General features: G+C 39.3%; 2 long non-coding RNA genes across 2 annotated transcripts; one reads left to right on the top strand and one right to left on the bottom strand.

Annotated features, from left to right (window-relative positions):
* Nucleotides 1–821: 821 nt before the first annotated feature.
* On the bottom strand, nucleotides 822–1,727 carry LOC141646240 (uncharacterized). Its single transcript, XR_012545452.1, has 2 exons — nucleotides 1,328–1,727; nucleotides 822–1,094 (listed from the first exon to the last, which is right to left on the bottom strand). It is a non-coding gene; the product is annotated as an uncharacterized LOC141646240 (long non-coding RNA).
* A 9,824-nt stretch (nucleotides 1,728–11,551) lies between these two features.
* Nucleotides 11,552–13,281, top strand: LOC141647892 (uncharacterized). Its single transcript, XR_012545887.1, has 3 exons — nucleotides 11,552–11,862; nucleotides 12,251–12,416; nucleotides 13,124–13,281. It is a non-coding gene; the product is annotated as an uncharacterized LOC141647892 (long non-coding RNA).
* The last annotated feature ends 2,863 nt before the right edge of the window (nucleotides 13,282–16,144 follow it).

Here is a 16,144-nt window from a genome sequence, read left to right on the forward strand (position 1 = left end):
CGAGATGGCCATACCTCTTATGCCATAGTTCAGTGACATCTCCATCTTTAGTTGTTGTACGTAGACAAAAGTCTGACTTCAATTGCACTTCCGGCCAATTCCGCCGGTCAATTGCACTTTCGAATTGATTGCTAATTTCTGGGTTTTATAATGGTCTGGCATTAACCGACATTATTTGTAATGTTTATAAATTGCTTGGCATTAAACAATGGGAGACTTACCTTGAGGAGGGGGAGGTCTTTAAATTAAATTGGGGAAGATGAGGGAGAAAGATATAGAAGAATGGATGAGAATGAGGAGAAAAAACAAGGTGGGTTCATAGAAGAAGAAGGAGGAAGGAAGGGCAAAATCGTCCTAAAATCAATTTTTTTAAAAAAAAAATTGAATTTTGACGGAAAAGTGGCCGGATTCCGATATTGGGTGCAATTTGTAAACTGAGCTATTAACTTGGGTGTAATTTAATAAAAAAAATTGACGTGGGAGTAAATGTAAAAATGTGTATTTGACGTGGGTGTAATTGATAATTTACTCTTAATTTAACTTTCCCGGGTGTTTGACGGGACAATTATTAAAATATGATTTATGAAGTCACAAAACTAAATATAATGTACGCCAAAATGCTATTTATATTGAATCTATATATATTCTACACAATTATAGTATTTGATTTGAGTTTTTGGTACGAACAGAATGAGTGAGTAGTATACTAGTATCCAATTCAGTCTGAACATGAGTCCAGATTTGTGAATTATCGATTCTAGAAAAAGGATCGGATCGTAATTTGACATGTGAAATGTGAGATCAAATAAAAACGTGGCGCATAATTGAAAGAGGATTCCTCAAATTCCGTAGAAACGTTTAAGGTCCATTGTTTATATCTACATCTATTGTGTAACTAGAGTGTAGACATACAGCACAAGTGATACAAGAACGACCCGAGCTACAAATACAAAGGCAAATTACAAAAACGTTGTACAAAAACCGAACTACTCAGAGTCAGTAGTATCTAAATTTAAGCAACTGAAAAAACAAGTCTTCTGTAAAGCTAATATCTCCTCAGTAACATTCGCAATTATCCATTTCGTCGTGGATACCTATCATATGATACAAAGAGTAAATTTTATATTAAAATTAACACAAAATAATTGAATCTTCCGTTCCAATTATTTGTTTACCATTTAGTATTTATGATGGGTATTTTAATCAAAGGTAAACAAATGATTGAGACAATACCCAAACAGATAGACCTGGCCATTGCCAAGAATTAATGACAATGACAATGATGACAAGAAGAATAAGGAGGAGGAGGATAGAGATAATGAAGAACCTGTTTCCAGTGGGATTGGCTCGGCTATGAGGAATCTTTCGAAGACTTCTTCCATTAATTATTACTACACTTGTTCTTTTGTTCTTCATTTCCGGCATTATTATTTCTGGAGGATTTATTGCAACAATATTTCTGGCTTCAGCAAGACTAACTACTTGATTTGTAGAGTTGATGATTAACGCCATGATTGACATGATCAACACAATTGTACCTGTTTTTATGCAATTATTATTCGTAGGCGGAGGCGGCCTTGTAGCATTCATTTATACTTTATAGCTAGCTAGCTTATTAAGTTTACCACTTTTCTAAATTTCTAACAAGAAGATTGTATATTTGTGTGAAATGAGAGATTTGGATGATTTTCAGTGGTTATGTAGGAGTATGTATATAGAAGCATGATTACTTCCTCCATTCTACTATAATGTACCCATTTTCCATTTTGGTACATCCCACTATAATGTACCCATTTGGTTTATTTCCATTTATGGGTATCAAAAATGACCATTCTATCCTAATGCCACTATGGTATTTACACATTTTGCCCCTCATTTAACCCACCTAAACCATCTTATATCTAATTTAACCCTAATTAATTCCTACATATCTATTAACTCCCTCAATATTTTCTCCTCTCATCTATCTCTCTCAACTCATCTACTATCCCTCCCGACAACTCCACCACCACTATTCCGGCGAGTTAATCTCAGGCGACACCGCCACTACTCCGGCGCGTTAACCCACCACCCGACAACTCAACTACCCGCCACTACTCCGACGCGTTCTCCTCCTCGACACCTTCACAGACGCCCTCCTGTCCTCCAACCACCACCGACAACATCACCCACTCGTCGCCACCAACACCCACTTGTTTTTTCAAATTTATTGTTGTATTTTTCAGATCTTTATTTTTTCAGATCTCGTTTCTTTGGGGTTTGTTGGAGGTGTGGGGTCGGGTTGGCGGATGATGGTGGCGTAAGGTGGTAGGAGATGTCGATGATGGCGGCTGATAATGGCGGTGATGGTGGCGTAAGGTGGTAGGAGATGTCGATGGTGGCGTCAGGTGATGGGAGATGTCGATGGTGGCGGCTTATTATGGCGGGGATGGTGGCGTAAGGTGGTGGGAGATGTCGATGGTGGCGTCGGGTGGTGGGAGATGTTGATGGTGGCGGTTGATAATGGTGGTGTAAAGTGGTGGGAGATGTCGATGGTGGAAAAATTAATCACTAACTCCACTTGCTTAATCCTTGTTTTATTTCTTAAAAATTGGCCCACATGGTTTAATCCTTTCCTCCTTGGTTGTTGAGCCATTTACAAATGGGTACATCATTATAGAATGGAGGAAGTATTTTACAAGTATAATAATTAATTAATAAGCCAAGTGTTGAGTTCATTTCTTAGAGGAGATGCTGTGCTGCTGTGATGACTGTCAGTTGTGTTTTTGTTTCTAAGCATCTGCTGCAGAAAAGCAGATCTTAAACTACTTTTATTTTCTTCTCTTACAAATAACAAAATTAAAACAAGGGTGGTCCTTCTAAATTAGATAAGTGTTTTTTACTGTCATTTATGCGCTGCGCTAATAGAGCCTTTTCTTTTGCACAAAAAAAAAAAATATTGGAACATATTATAGTATGCAAATTACGTCAGAATATGTGACCAAATTACTCCCATGAAAATTGAACACAAATTCTCATTTACAACGGGTATATATATATATATATATATATATATATATATATATATATATATATATATATATATATATATATATATATATATATATATATATATATATATATTCGTGTTAACCTTAACCCTTAAGAAGGGACAAGTATCACACATAAACAAAAACATAATGTATTGGAATTAGCAAAAAGTTTGTCTCATCTATACAAGTCAGGTGTTATTTGATCCGTTTTATGTTAAAGATATTCCCGTATCAATTTCCATATCTCGTAAATAATGTATTTAGGAAATTGTTAGCTACCTTTCCTTAGCTTGTGATATGTTTCTTGCACATAAAGTTTAGCTTAGATTTAACCTAGATTGTATATTCCATAACCCGGCACATTGTAATTGTATATATACTCGTTTCTTCAATAAAAGTAAATACACATTCAAAGCATAAATCTTACATGGTATCAGAGCCAAAAACCCTAACCATCCATCCGGCTTTCTTTATTTTCGAGCAATATCCATGGCTGGCAGTAATTGCCTCCTTCCCAACTCCGATGAACCAAATAAACCGATATCCGTCATCACCTTTCAAAATTGCATCCAACTAACCGACACCCTTACCTACAAACAATGGAGCTTCCAAATCCGAGCTACTATGAATGGCCATCGCCTCTTCCATTACCTCGATGGCAAAGATACCCGCACCCCCGAAAACCTCACCACTACCGCCGACGACAACAAAAAAAACCACCACTCAACCCCGCATACCTCACTTGGTATCGACAAGATCAATTCATCCTGGGTGCCCTCACCGGCACTCTATCCTCCACCGTAGCTCCCCTAATTGTTCATGCTACTACCTCCCATGAAGCATGGACCACCCTTGCCACCACCTTTGCCAAGAAAACCCGTGGCCGCAAACTCCAACTCAAAGCCCGTCTTCAATCCCTGAAACTTGGAGACGGCACCATAACTGAATTCATGCAATCCGTCAAATCTTGTGCCGATGACATAGCACAACTAGACCGACCCATGGACATCGAGGACATCCTAACTGTTGTCTTTGATGGCCTCAACTACGACCTCTATGGACCCGTCATCGAGTCTATCAAAGCTCGTGACACCCCTATTTCTTTCGAAGACCTACACGAAAAATTGATCCAACACGAAATCCATGTTAACCGCACCAAACCCACTATCCCCACCACCTTTCAACCTACTGCCAATCCCGCCCATCCAACATCCACCTACAACCGACAACCCTACACTCCTCGTCCCACTTATCAACCAAAACCCCAGGCCTCCACCCCCAACACCGACTACAAACCCGCCCCATACAAGGGTCGTTGTCACTACTGTGACATCAAAGGACACGTTGCCTTCGACTGTCGCAAACTAAAAGCCGACTACCCAATGATTGTCTTCCCTACCCGCCAATATCGAGCTGCCCCTCCTCACGCACACACTGCCACACATGCCCCAAATCCGAACCCCAATGCATGGACTATCGACACCGGTGCCACGCATCACATTACTCACGATCTCAACACCTTAGCGCTCCATCGCCCCTATGAAGGCCCTGACGACCTTATAATAGGTGACGGGTCCCCGCTCTCCATCTCTCATATAGGTTCATTCACTTTTCCTTCTTCATCCTCTACTCCTTTAATTTTTAATAATGTCCTTTGTGTACCACAAATATCTCGCAACTTATTTTCGATTCCGCAATTTTGTATTGATAACGATGCCATTGCTCTTTTCTCACCTACTTCTTTTCTTATTAAGGCTCGAACAACGGGAGCGGTACTTCTCCAAGGACCGCTTAACAATGGCACGTATGAATGGACACCATCATCACCTCGAGCACTCACTGCATCCGTTTCCTCCTCGCAATGGCATCACCGCCTAGGACATCCGTCATCCGCTATTCTAAAGCTTTTAAATACTCGTTTTAATTTTAATATATCCGAATATCCTCATTGTACCCCGTGTTTAATCAATAAAAGTCAGAAACTTCCGTTCCGTATTTCTACTCTTACGTCAACTGCTCCTCTTGATTTAATTTTTTCTGATTTGTGGATTGCTCCAATTTACTCCTCCGAATTGCACAAATATTATGTGCTATTTGTCGATCATTACACGCACTATATCTGGCTCTTTCCCGTCCAAAAGAAATCCGATACAATCACCATATTCAAACAATTTCGAGCCTTGATTGAAAAACAATTCAATCGACCCATACTTCGGTTTTACTCTGATAACGGCGGCGAGTTTCAAAAATTAAATCCTCTGTTATTAGACTCCGGTGTTGCTCACTTAACCTCCCCTCCTCATACTCCCGAACATAATGGGTTTGCGGAGCGGAGACATCGTCACATCGTTGAAACGGGATTAGCCCTCCTCACCCACGCTCAATTGCCCACGAAATATTGGCCTTACGCCTTCACCACTGCCTCTTATCTTATCAACAGACTACCCACTCCCACCCTTCAAAACGATTCCCCATATCACAAACTATTTCATCAACATCCGAATTACGCTAAATTACATGCCTTTGGTTGCCTCTGTTTTCCCTGGCTGCGTCCGTACACACACAACAAACTCGACCCTCGCTCTGCTCCCTGCATATTTCTAGGATATTCAAATACCCAATCTGTATTCTATTGTCTTGAGCCGCGCACATCTCGCGTGTATACCTCACGACATGTTCGTTTTGTCGAGACTGAATTCCCGTATCATCAACTACTTGGCACAACTCCCACAGTCATCCCGTCTCCTTCCTAATGGACCACATTCGAACTCCCTATCCTCAACCCGACCCACCCTGTCGAAGTGAACCCCTCCCCTGTTCCCATAAACCCCTCCCCTGTTCCTCCTGATAACCCAACCCCAATCATACCCGCATCTCCTACAACCCCTTCCTCCCCTCCCACCACCTCCCCTGCCACCCCAGACCCCGCTGCTTCTTCCTCTCCCTCCCCACCTCCCCCACCTCCCCCACCTCCTCCTCCTCGACATGCCACTCGCCTTTCCCATAACATAATTAAACCTAACCCTCGCTACTTCTCTCCACCAAGAAAATCCGCCCATACTGCCTCTCTCCAAACACCCTACATTACACCAACCACGATAAAACAAGCCCTTGTTGACCCGCGCTGGCGTGATGCAATGCTAGCTGAATACGACGCTCTCACCCGCAATTCCACCTGGACACTCGTCCCTCCTAATCCCACCCGTAATGTCATAGGCTGCAAATGGATATTTCGAATTAAATATAATCCGGATGGTTCGGTTAAGCAATATAAGGCTCGCTTAGTTGCAAAGGGTTTTAATCAGCGTCCTGGTATTGATTATTCCGAGACATTTAGTCCCGTTATTAAACCTACAACAGTTCGTCTAATGCTTGGTCTTGCCGTGTCTAATGGTTGGCCCCTCCGACAACTCGATGTGAACAATGCCTTTTTACAAGGTCACCTTACCGATGATGTCTACATGATCCAGCCGCCTGGATTCGTGGAAACAAATAATCCGTCACATATTTGTAAATTAACGAAGGCAATATATGGTCTCAAGCAAGCGCCAAGGGCGTGGTTCACTGAGCTACGTACCTACCTCACGACTTATGGGTTTGTTAACTCTATTTCCGACTCTTCTCTATTTATTTTTACTCAAGCTAATACTCGATTATACGTTTTGGTTTATGTGGATGATATAATAGTCACTGGCACATCCTCTACTGCTATTGATACATTTGTGACAGCAATTTCTCAACGGTTCTCACTCAAGGATTTGGGTCCTTTGTCCTACTTTCTTGGTGTTGAGGTAACTCCGACTCAACGAGGTTTGCACCTTAATCAAACCAAATATATTTCTGATATTCTAATTAAATACAACATGGAAGATTGTCGTCCTGTCACTACCCCGATGTCCACCGAGATCTTGCTTCTTCGTCATCCGGAACTACCTATTCAAGATGAATCGAAATACCGTGCCTTGGTGGGCAGTCTTCAATACTTGTCCCTCACCAGGCCTGACATCTCATTTACTGTTAATAAGCTTGCACAATTCCTTACGCATCCGACTGAGTCCCATTGGACTGCATTGAAACGATTACTTCGGTACCTCAAGGGTACTATTCATCATGGCATTCGCTTAAATCGCTCCTCTCCGTCTGTTCTTCACGCCTACTGTGATGCAGACTTGGGGGGGCGACATGAATGACTATGTCTCTACAGGTGGTTACATTGTTTTTCTTGGTTCGAACCCGGTTTCCTGGTCTGCTCGTAAGCAACGAGCTGTCTCCCGATCCACGACTGAAGCTGAATTTAAAGCCGTCTCCGACACTACAGCTGAAATACTTTGGCTGCGTGCTCTGTTATCCGAATTGGGTGTGTCTCTTCCGCACACATCAACCATTTATTGTGACAATTTGGGTGCCTCGCATTACTCGGCTAACCCAATTTTTCACTCCCGTATGAAGCATCTCGCACTATCATTTCACTTTGTTCGTGAGCAAGTTCAACAAGGTACCCTTCGTGTGCAACATATCAATGGCTCCGATCAAATTGCTGATGTTCTCACCAAGCCTTTGGCTCGTGCCCGTTTTCTCACATTGGTCTCCAAGACAGGTCTCACTCTTAGACCGACTGTCTTGCGGGAGCGTGTTAAAGATATTCCCGTATCAATTTCCATATCTCGTAAATAATGTATTTAGGAAATTGTTAGCTACCTTTCCTTAGCTTGTGATATGTTTCTTGCACATAAAGTTTAGCTTAGATTTAACCTAGATTGTATATTCCATAACCCGGCACATTGTAATTGTATATATACTCGTTTCTTCAATAAAAGTAAATACACATTCAAAGCATAAATCTTACATTTTAGTTACTGAAAATTGAATTTGGGAACTATGAGCTAATAATTCATGTGCTCTATATATTTAACCAAGAAAACTTATTTAAATGTTAACAAAGCTTTACTTACAATATTAGATATCTTAGCTTCTCGATTACTTAAAATATTGTTAAAAACTAGATATTTTTTTACTTTAATATTTGATACAATAAACATACAGATGTACTTGGTACTTCAGGTTGCGGGTGCACAAGTTGCTATGCAAGCTGTTAAACCTATTATAGGATGTATTCATAGTTTACTTCCCGCTTTTCATTATTTATCTATTAGTTATTGTCCTAGGGCTCTTAATAGAATTGCTCACTCTATAGCTAAAGCAACTATGATTTAGTACAAACTTTTTCACTCTGACAAAAAAAAAATAATAAATAAAACATACGGAGTACTTATTTACTAAGTTGTACAAAATTACTCATATACTTCATATTCTTTAAAGGTGCAGTACCCCGTATAAATCATGTAAAAATATAATACCGACTCATAGCTTCATAAGTTATTCGAAAACAACCCTTCTAATAAATAAGACATTAAGAGAATGTTTTAGTATTGGTGTTAAGTCATTGATGAAACACTAAAACTTGATTTGGTGTTAATAGTTTATGATTAAAAGAAATGGTGGTTGAGATACTGGTAATGATCATGTGATATGACTAACATGTCATGTGCTACAAACAATGTACCGTACTACTTAACGTAATGAGACACCAACTTGTTTCATCATTATAAACAGACAAGATAACGCTTAGGACAATCATTAAAGTAAATCATTTTTTGCAATCGGGATCCTTCGTGTCATCACGTGATCTCAAACTGATCAAAATTCCGTAACTATGATAACGGAGGGACCTTGCTTAAACGTCAAGGACAGGATGTCACGTGATTAGGCACGTGATTTCACATTAGAGATTCTTCCTTTGTTATGCATATTTGTGATCTACTCCATTATGGACTACTAATTTTCATTCTTTTCTTTATATATGTTCTTTTCAAACTTTTAAATTTATATCCGTCACTTAATCTAACAACAAGTCTCTCTTATGATGGACATATCCGTCTTAAGTTTGCGACGAATCAAGTAATCCCTATGTGGATAGGTAAGACAAAACAAATTGTTAGTCCTTAGGCATTCTGTTTTTGTCTTATCTACCCCATACGGGTAATACTTAATCCGTCGCAAGCTTGCGAGATATATGCTCGTAACAAATGAGAATTTGTGTTAATCTAATGAATGAAGTGCACCTAACATCGTTTTTTAGTGTTTTACAATTGGTCCACAAGAATTTATATTGGCAACTGAAGATTAATCTTTAGCCTTTGACTTTTATATGAAGTAGATAAGTACAAAGTAACATTTCAGGTTTGAAGTTCTTCACCGCTAATAAGTCTCTCTTATGACGGTCATAAGCTTGTGACGTTTTAGAAGCTCTTTTTCACTTGCCTTTTCACTTGCTCTCCCATTTGTACCATATAAAAGTTCATAAACTAGTGACGAAAAGTGTCCATCACAAATGGGAATGTGTGAAGATGTAATGGCCTTTATTTGGCAAAAAGAAAATGTTTAGAGAGGAAGACAGAATACGGAGTAACATTTTCGTAAAATTGAATTTAAGTTCTTTGGATATTTTGAGCATATATCTACCTTTCTTAGGGTCAAAGATACTTATTTGGAGAATTATCACTAACTCTCTCTGTTGGTGCTCAGTTCACACGGAGAAACATGACGGTTGATTGTCATTGTTACTTTTGTAATGATCCTAAGTCCGTGGAGTCTCTAAATCATCTCTTTAGGGACCGCGTTGTGGTCAAAAGGCTATGAGCTTCCACTCCGCTTGGTATTAACTAGAATAATGCGGAAATTTGACGTTAAGTGATTGGCTTATCAAACGGATCTCATTTTTCTCTAAGATGGATGACCCTTCTACGCTTACCATTATTTTCCTTTCCATTTTATGGAGCATTTGGTGTATTAGGAATAATATTATTTTTGGGGTATTAATTTCTCTGTTGATCATTTCTTTAATCTTCAATCGAATGCTGCTCAAACTGCCATTTCAGCATTGTAAGTATTTGTCCTATTTCTCTTATAAATCCAACTCTTAGGTTAAAGTATTTGAACATCATGTAGATTTCTCCCTAGGGTTTTTATTTTGATGAACATGTAAGCTCTATATAAAGAGCTTTTTAGTCCTTGTAATATTCATATTACTTTGAAATTTAAGAGTGGTTTATAAACCTCTTTTCATCATTGCTTATCTATGCTTGAGAACCCTCGTGATTGTGTGCTTGAGTCTCTTCTTTGCTTAGTGCTAGAAGAGTGTTGATCTATCATTTGCTGTGTACTTGGGTAAATCATCACAACCTCTATCCATTGGCTGTGTGCTTTGAAAGAGTACTATCCTTATTATATTTCATTTCTTATCGCTATTCAGAAAATTTGCAGCACAAAAACAAGTTCATTTCAGGCACTTTGCTTAATTTATCCACCATTATTAAACCCCTATTTATCATCTCCATAAATTAGTCAAAAACTAGTTGTAGCCCTTAAGGATTACAGTCCACCGTCCATGCCATAAACCACCCAACGACAAAAAGCTTTGAGAGATTGCATCCAGCTAGCATCAACCTTGGCTCGAAGTCTTTGACAATAGCTATCCTCCCCCATCATAAGAGAAGGAATGCTATTTTTAATATTGTCAATTTAGAGAGATGTCAAGTCAGGCTCACACTTTATATTACCTTGGAATTTATTTTTTGAAGACATGAAAGTACAGACATCAATGGTTACACCAATCTCAAAGAACCGGATAAATATGCAAATATGGGAAGAGCATGACAGAAAACTGTAGCACGCCTTTGTAGTTAACTTCCGCTAATTATTTCGTACAAAGTTTGAATCAAATGATGACTCTGGCATATTCTTTACTTCTTTCAATGTGAGAAGTGTGAAGATACAGTCCTGTGCATTACAAACTGCATTAACTATTATGATTTTAACATTTCAGCTGCTTTGTGTGTAATCACCTATTTGAAAATTTCAAATTAATTCAAACTATTTTTCATTGTATCATCCGAGAAAAGGGGTTGGAGTTGCTCTCTACATTGAGAAAGCTTTAGCGATCTTTGGTCTTGCCAAAGAAGATATAAACTATGTGAATGCACATGCGACATCAACACCAATGGGAGATCTAAAGGAGTATCAAGCTTTGGTCCGCTGTTTAGGTGATAATCCCGAGGTATCGACATTTGTTTCACAATGTTCTTTTCATCTAACTATACGTGGTCTATAAGACGAATTTTAACCATATCTTTTTGCACTTAAATATTACGAGAGTACGTATGTTTGTGAAAGATTATTTTGACAACAAATAATATACATATTTTAGTACTATCAAATTATAGATTTATTTCACATTTACAGTCGAAGTTTAAAAATTATGACCTCAAAAAGTCAGACCGTAAGAACATCGTAAAATGAAGTAGCAATATCTTCTTTGAATCTAATTAAGTTTTTCGGTATACGATTGAAGATAAACTCGAAAAATCCATGATTGGTCACCTTATTGGAGCAAATTTGGTGGTATTGAGGTCTGTTTAATCGTACAAAAGTTAAGTTGGAAAACCGATTTGAATAGATTAAGTAAAATTAACTAATTATTTAGTGGACTATAAAAACTCATTGGCGCCATGCATGAGGGATTGAGGGAATGTGGTTGTTCGATTTAGTCTTCAACATCCCCTTTTGGCTAATTACTATTGTTTGGTTGAGGCTAAAGGTGATCTAAGATTCTAGTGGCATTCACATTCCAATTTCTATTGAAATTCCATTTAAAAGAACCTTAAAGGACGGCAATCACCAACACCTCTCTGTTGTGCTGGTTTTTATTCAGGCAATACGGACAGGATGGCTGCATCCAAACATCAACCTTGAAAATCCTGACGAAGGCGTGGTATGTGGTTTTGTTCTTGTGCTTTTGCTTTTTTGTAGTGCTATTTCTGTAATCTGTAGTGAAGGCTTCAGTTTTTTTTTTTTTTCATGTCGTCTTGAATGCATATAAATGGATGATTCTAGAGGGATTTAAGATAGTGATTTTTTTTCTCTGTAGTGCACGATGTTAGCATGCTTTAGCACGTTTTCTATTGTACTCTGACTCATGCTATCGTTCTGTGTTAATACCCTTCGGTTTATCTAGAAACAGTTTTTGTTTTGTTTCCTTATTTTTTATTTTTTTCTTTCAACTAATGTGGAGATGCATTGGTTTGGAGCAACTTTTGTCAATGAAATGAGTGATTTTGTTCTGTGAGATCTGAATATCCAACTTGAAACAATCAAAGCAGGATACTAGCTTACTGGTCGGTCCAAAGAAAGAAAGATTTAATGTGAAGGCAGCTTTATCCAATTCATTTGGGTTTGGTGGTCAGAACTCTTCAATCATTTTTGCTCCATACAAGTAGTTCATTTATCCTCCTAGAACCTCGCTCTAGAATAATGCTAGATTGTCAGGTTTGAAGCTTTTCTCTTCTGTCATTTGATTTTATCTTTGGTTTTGTAAATTCTTGTTAGCGAGACTTTCTGATATAAAACAGCGAGGAATAAGATAGAAATTATTGCTCTGTTATTTAGCAGCCACAAATTTGCATTTAATGATCTGTTCTTGCGAATGTTTACTAAAAGTGAGTGCCCTGGTAAGAGCAACCTTCTAAGGGATACTGGTTCTCAGCGCCTATGTTGCTCAAACTCGTTTAGAAGTATCATATACGGATGCCTCATGTGTGTCCATGTGCAGATTACCTTTTTAGACACCGGCATTATTACGTTTGTGAATTAAGGCAAAACTGGTGACCTGTACCTAAAAAAGAATAACCTGAATTCACCCGATCAGATCCAACTCAAATTGACCCACAAAAAAAAAAACACTGGACCGCAACTCAACCTGGCGCGTAAACGAAATAACATGGATTGATATACCCATATCGATCCGAACGACTCGTTTGCCATGTTTACTTGAAAGGAATTGCCCAATTGTCATCCACTCATTCCTAAGTCCAAATGTTGACTGTCGGACTTGTGTATGCTGAGGTAATGTGAAGAGTCCAAGTAACATAGGCTTGACACTGCCGTAAGAGTTAGGATTATTTTTCATTGCGAAGTTTTGGATGAAACGAGTTTATGTCATTCACCAACTGAAATGGCATTTATGCATTATGGAGGGTGGATGTTCATGGCTTGCTATATCTTACAATTACAAGGGCAAATGCCTCGAGGCATACGACAATAGCGAATTATTTTGTATTTGATCTGAATATGAAAGCGGTCTTTGAGTCGAAAAAAGCTGGGTTGAAAAGCACCTCTCTTCTGGAGTTTATACGTTCAATTTCGTATCATGGCTGACCAGTTTCTACATCGAATACTTGTTTCATGGATGTAGAAGATGTGTAATAGAGACCTGTTTTTTTTTTTTTTTTTTTTTTTTTTTTTTTTTTTTTTTTGCAAGTTTTTTTTTTTTTTTTTGTCAGAATGAAAAAGATCGCTTTCTTAGGCTATAGACATAGCTATAGCATGAGCGATCCTAATAATACATTGAACAGTAGCTAAGATAAAAACAAACCATAAATCTAATAAAACTAAAACCGTCTCATAACAAAAGAGACGCCAAGTGACAAGCTGGTAAGATGATATAGAAAGGCCACGAGCCGCTTCTTCCAAACCATCAGCAATACTAACAACTTCCATAAGCCAACGAGACGAGCCAGGTGCACTTACGCCACAAGAGCGTAGAAAGAAAGGGGGAAGAACGAGCTGAACAAGCTTGTCTTCAGTGGAGAGGAATCTCCTACACCGTGGCGATCGGTCCCAACAGTCCAAAGACCAACAACTCAAGAAAGGAAGTAAGGTGATAAGAAAGGCAAGAGAGCTCCCCCTGACCAACCATCCATCAAACACTACCAACGACGCCTTTGACCGGCCATTATTCCATATAGCATAACTAATCCTAACAGATAGTCTCCCATAAAGGGAGGTTATTTGGAGAAAAAAGACCAAAAGAAAGCAAAAAGACGACATTAGACTTGTGAAAGACCACCCCATCCAAACCACCCAACACCAAAGACCAACCCAAACCCACACAATCCATCCGACACACCCACACAAAACACACAAAAAACCAACTAGTGTCCAAGACGACTGGATCAGCACTCCGAAACAAAAGCAGACAACAACCAACAAAACCTCCAGCTTCACCCTCAACCAAAAGAAAGACGGACCGAGTCCCACAACCAAAAGATGGACCAAGCCACCATCAAAACCGAGTCAGACCGACAGTGCCAAAAGTTGGCCAAACTAGAAAGACCCAACAAACAGCAAACAAACTTAACAAACGACACCCATTTCACCAAGCAGATCCTCCCAGGACCACTGCCTTGCATGCAAAAGCCAACCAACACAAAGCACCAAAGAGACAAAGAACCGAAAGATGGGGGAAATGGGGGGATCATCAATCGGTCCTAAACCGTCCCGAAGAACAAAGGGCAAAGACACAAAAAAGGTTAAAGACCGATAGATGGGGGAAATGGGGGGATCACCTATCGATCCCTAACCGACCCAACGAGCTATGCTCATGGACACCACAAAGAAATCGGAATTTTCCGACATAAACATGAAACAAAAGGGGATCACCCCTGGGCTGCATGCAAGGTCATCTGTGACAGGACGAGGAAACGAAGGGACAGGAGCCCAAGTTTGCAGCGACAAACACCGGAAATCGATTAACAGAGGTACACCGAACAGAACACCATCTTTGTGACCAACACCAACACAGGGATCGATAATAACGACAGAAACACAAGGACCAATGAGCAGGAAGAAGGAGGGAGGCCGGAGAATCACGCCGATCGGAGCTACGGGTCGGAAAAAGTCAGATCCCAAGAAAATGGACAGAAATTGATTAAAAGTGTGTTAATTTGTACGGAAGTGAGGGTCGCCGGAGATGGGATAAGAAAGCCGCATCTCCGGCGAAAGGATTGAAGGAGAGGGAGAGTAGATGGGTGGGTGGCGGCTGAAGTGGATCAAGGTTAAGGTTTTTTGGAGGGGATTTTCAGAGAAAAAAAAAAGTAGAGAGAAGAGTTAGAGAGAGAAGTTTTTTAGTAATAATAATCTTGTTTCGTTTGAACTTTTATCATTGCCTTATTCTAAGAGTAGAATTCTCAGAATTAGTTCATTTGTTGAATCCTGAAATTTTATTATTGATACTCAGTGTGCAACTACACTCACAATCTCTTTCCTTTTAAAGGGTTAAAGATATTGGAAGTTCCTTCACGAGTCATTCCTCTACTGTTTTAGGCAATTTTATTCCTAAAATTCTTTTAAGCAAAATCCTTGTTAAAAAATGAAGGATTTTGACCCAGTTTTTTCTTCCTCATGTCCCGCTTCGTTAATGTTGCACAGAAGTTGATATCAACAAATGGGTACTAGGGATGGCACGCCCTGACCTATGTCCCATTTTAGCACGACACAAGTTTGATATGACCCAACACAATGCAACAGATCGGAAAGGCTACTGCGCCAAGCCACAAATAAGATTATATAACCAGTTGTACAATAACTTTGTACAACCAACGTACGCCTATCTGAGCTAATATGTATTTTTTTTTCAGCTTGTCTCATTAAAGACGGACACTATCCGTCACAAGGGCAAGTGGGGTGCTCCATTTAACTCCCACTTGATTTGTCACTTGCATATTGTGAGAGAAACACTATCCGTCTTCAGCTTGTGACGGATAAGATCCGTCTTCAATGAGAATTTGCGGTTTTGTTTGAACTTTTCCATTTTTTATTTTTCTTATGATAAGTGTGTAAACTCATACACTTTACAATAAAACTCATTCTTTAAAACAAAACTCGTAAAGTTTGTTATAACTCAGATTCTGCACAATGGTTGTATAGTTCATGAACTAGGCCAAAGCTTGAGAAAGAACGCGCCTAGTCCATGCACGGCAAAACCCATCTGGGCACAGCACATTTGGACATGTCCGAAATACAAACAAATAAGATTAAACTGAAGGGATTGTTAAGGCATGTTCAAACACGGCTCCTTTCCGCAACCTACCTTCCACCTCTACAAGGAAGCAACTGTCGTCTCACAACCTATACCCAAATGACTGCAAACAGTCTTCTGCAATGATTCAATTCCACACATTAAAAGATGATACACCTTCAAAGTCCAAACTCTGCCA

The sequence above is a fragment of the Silene latifolia genome, chromosome 3, assembly GCF_048544455.1.
Source record: "Silene latifolia isolate original U9 population chromosome 3, ASM4854445v1, whole genome shotgun sequence".
Lineage (NCBI taxonomy): Eukaryota > Viridiplantae > Streptophyta > Magnoliopsida > Caryophyllales > Caryophyllaceae > Silene > Silene latifolia.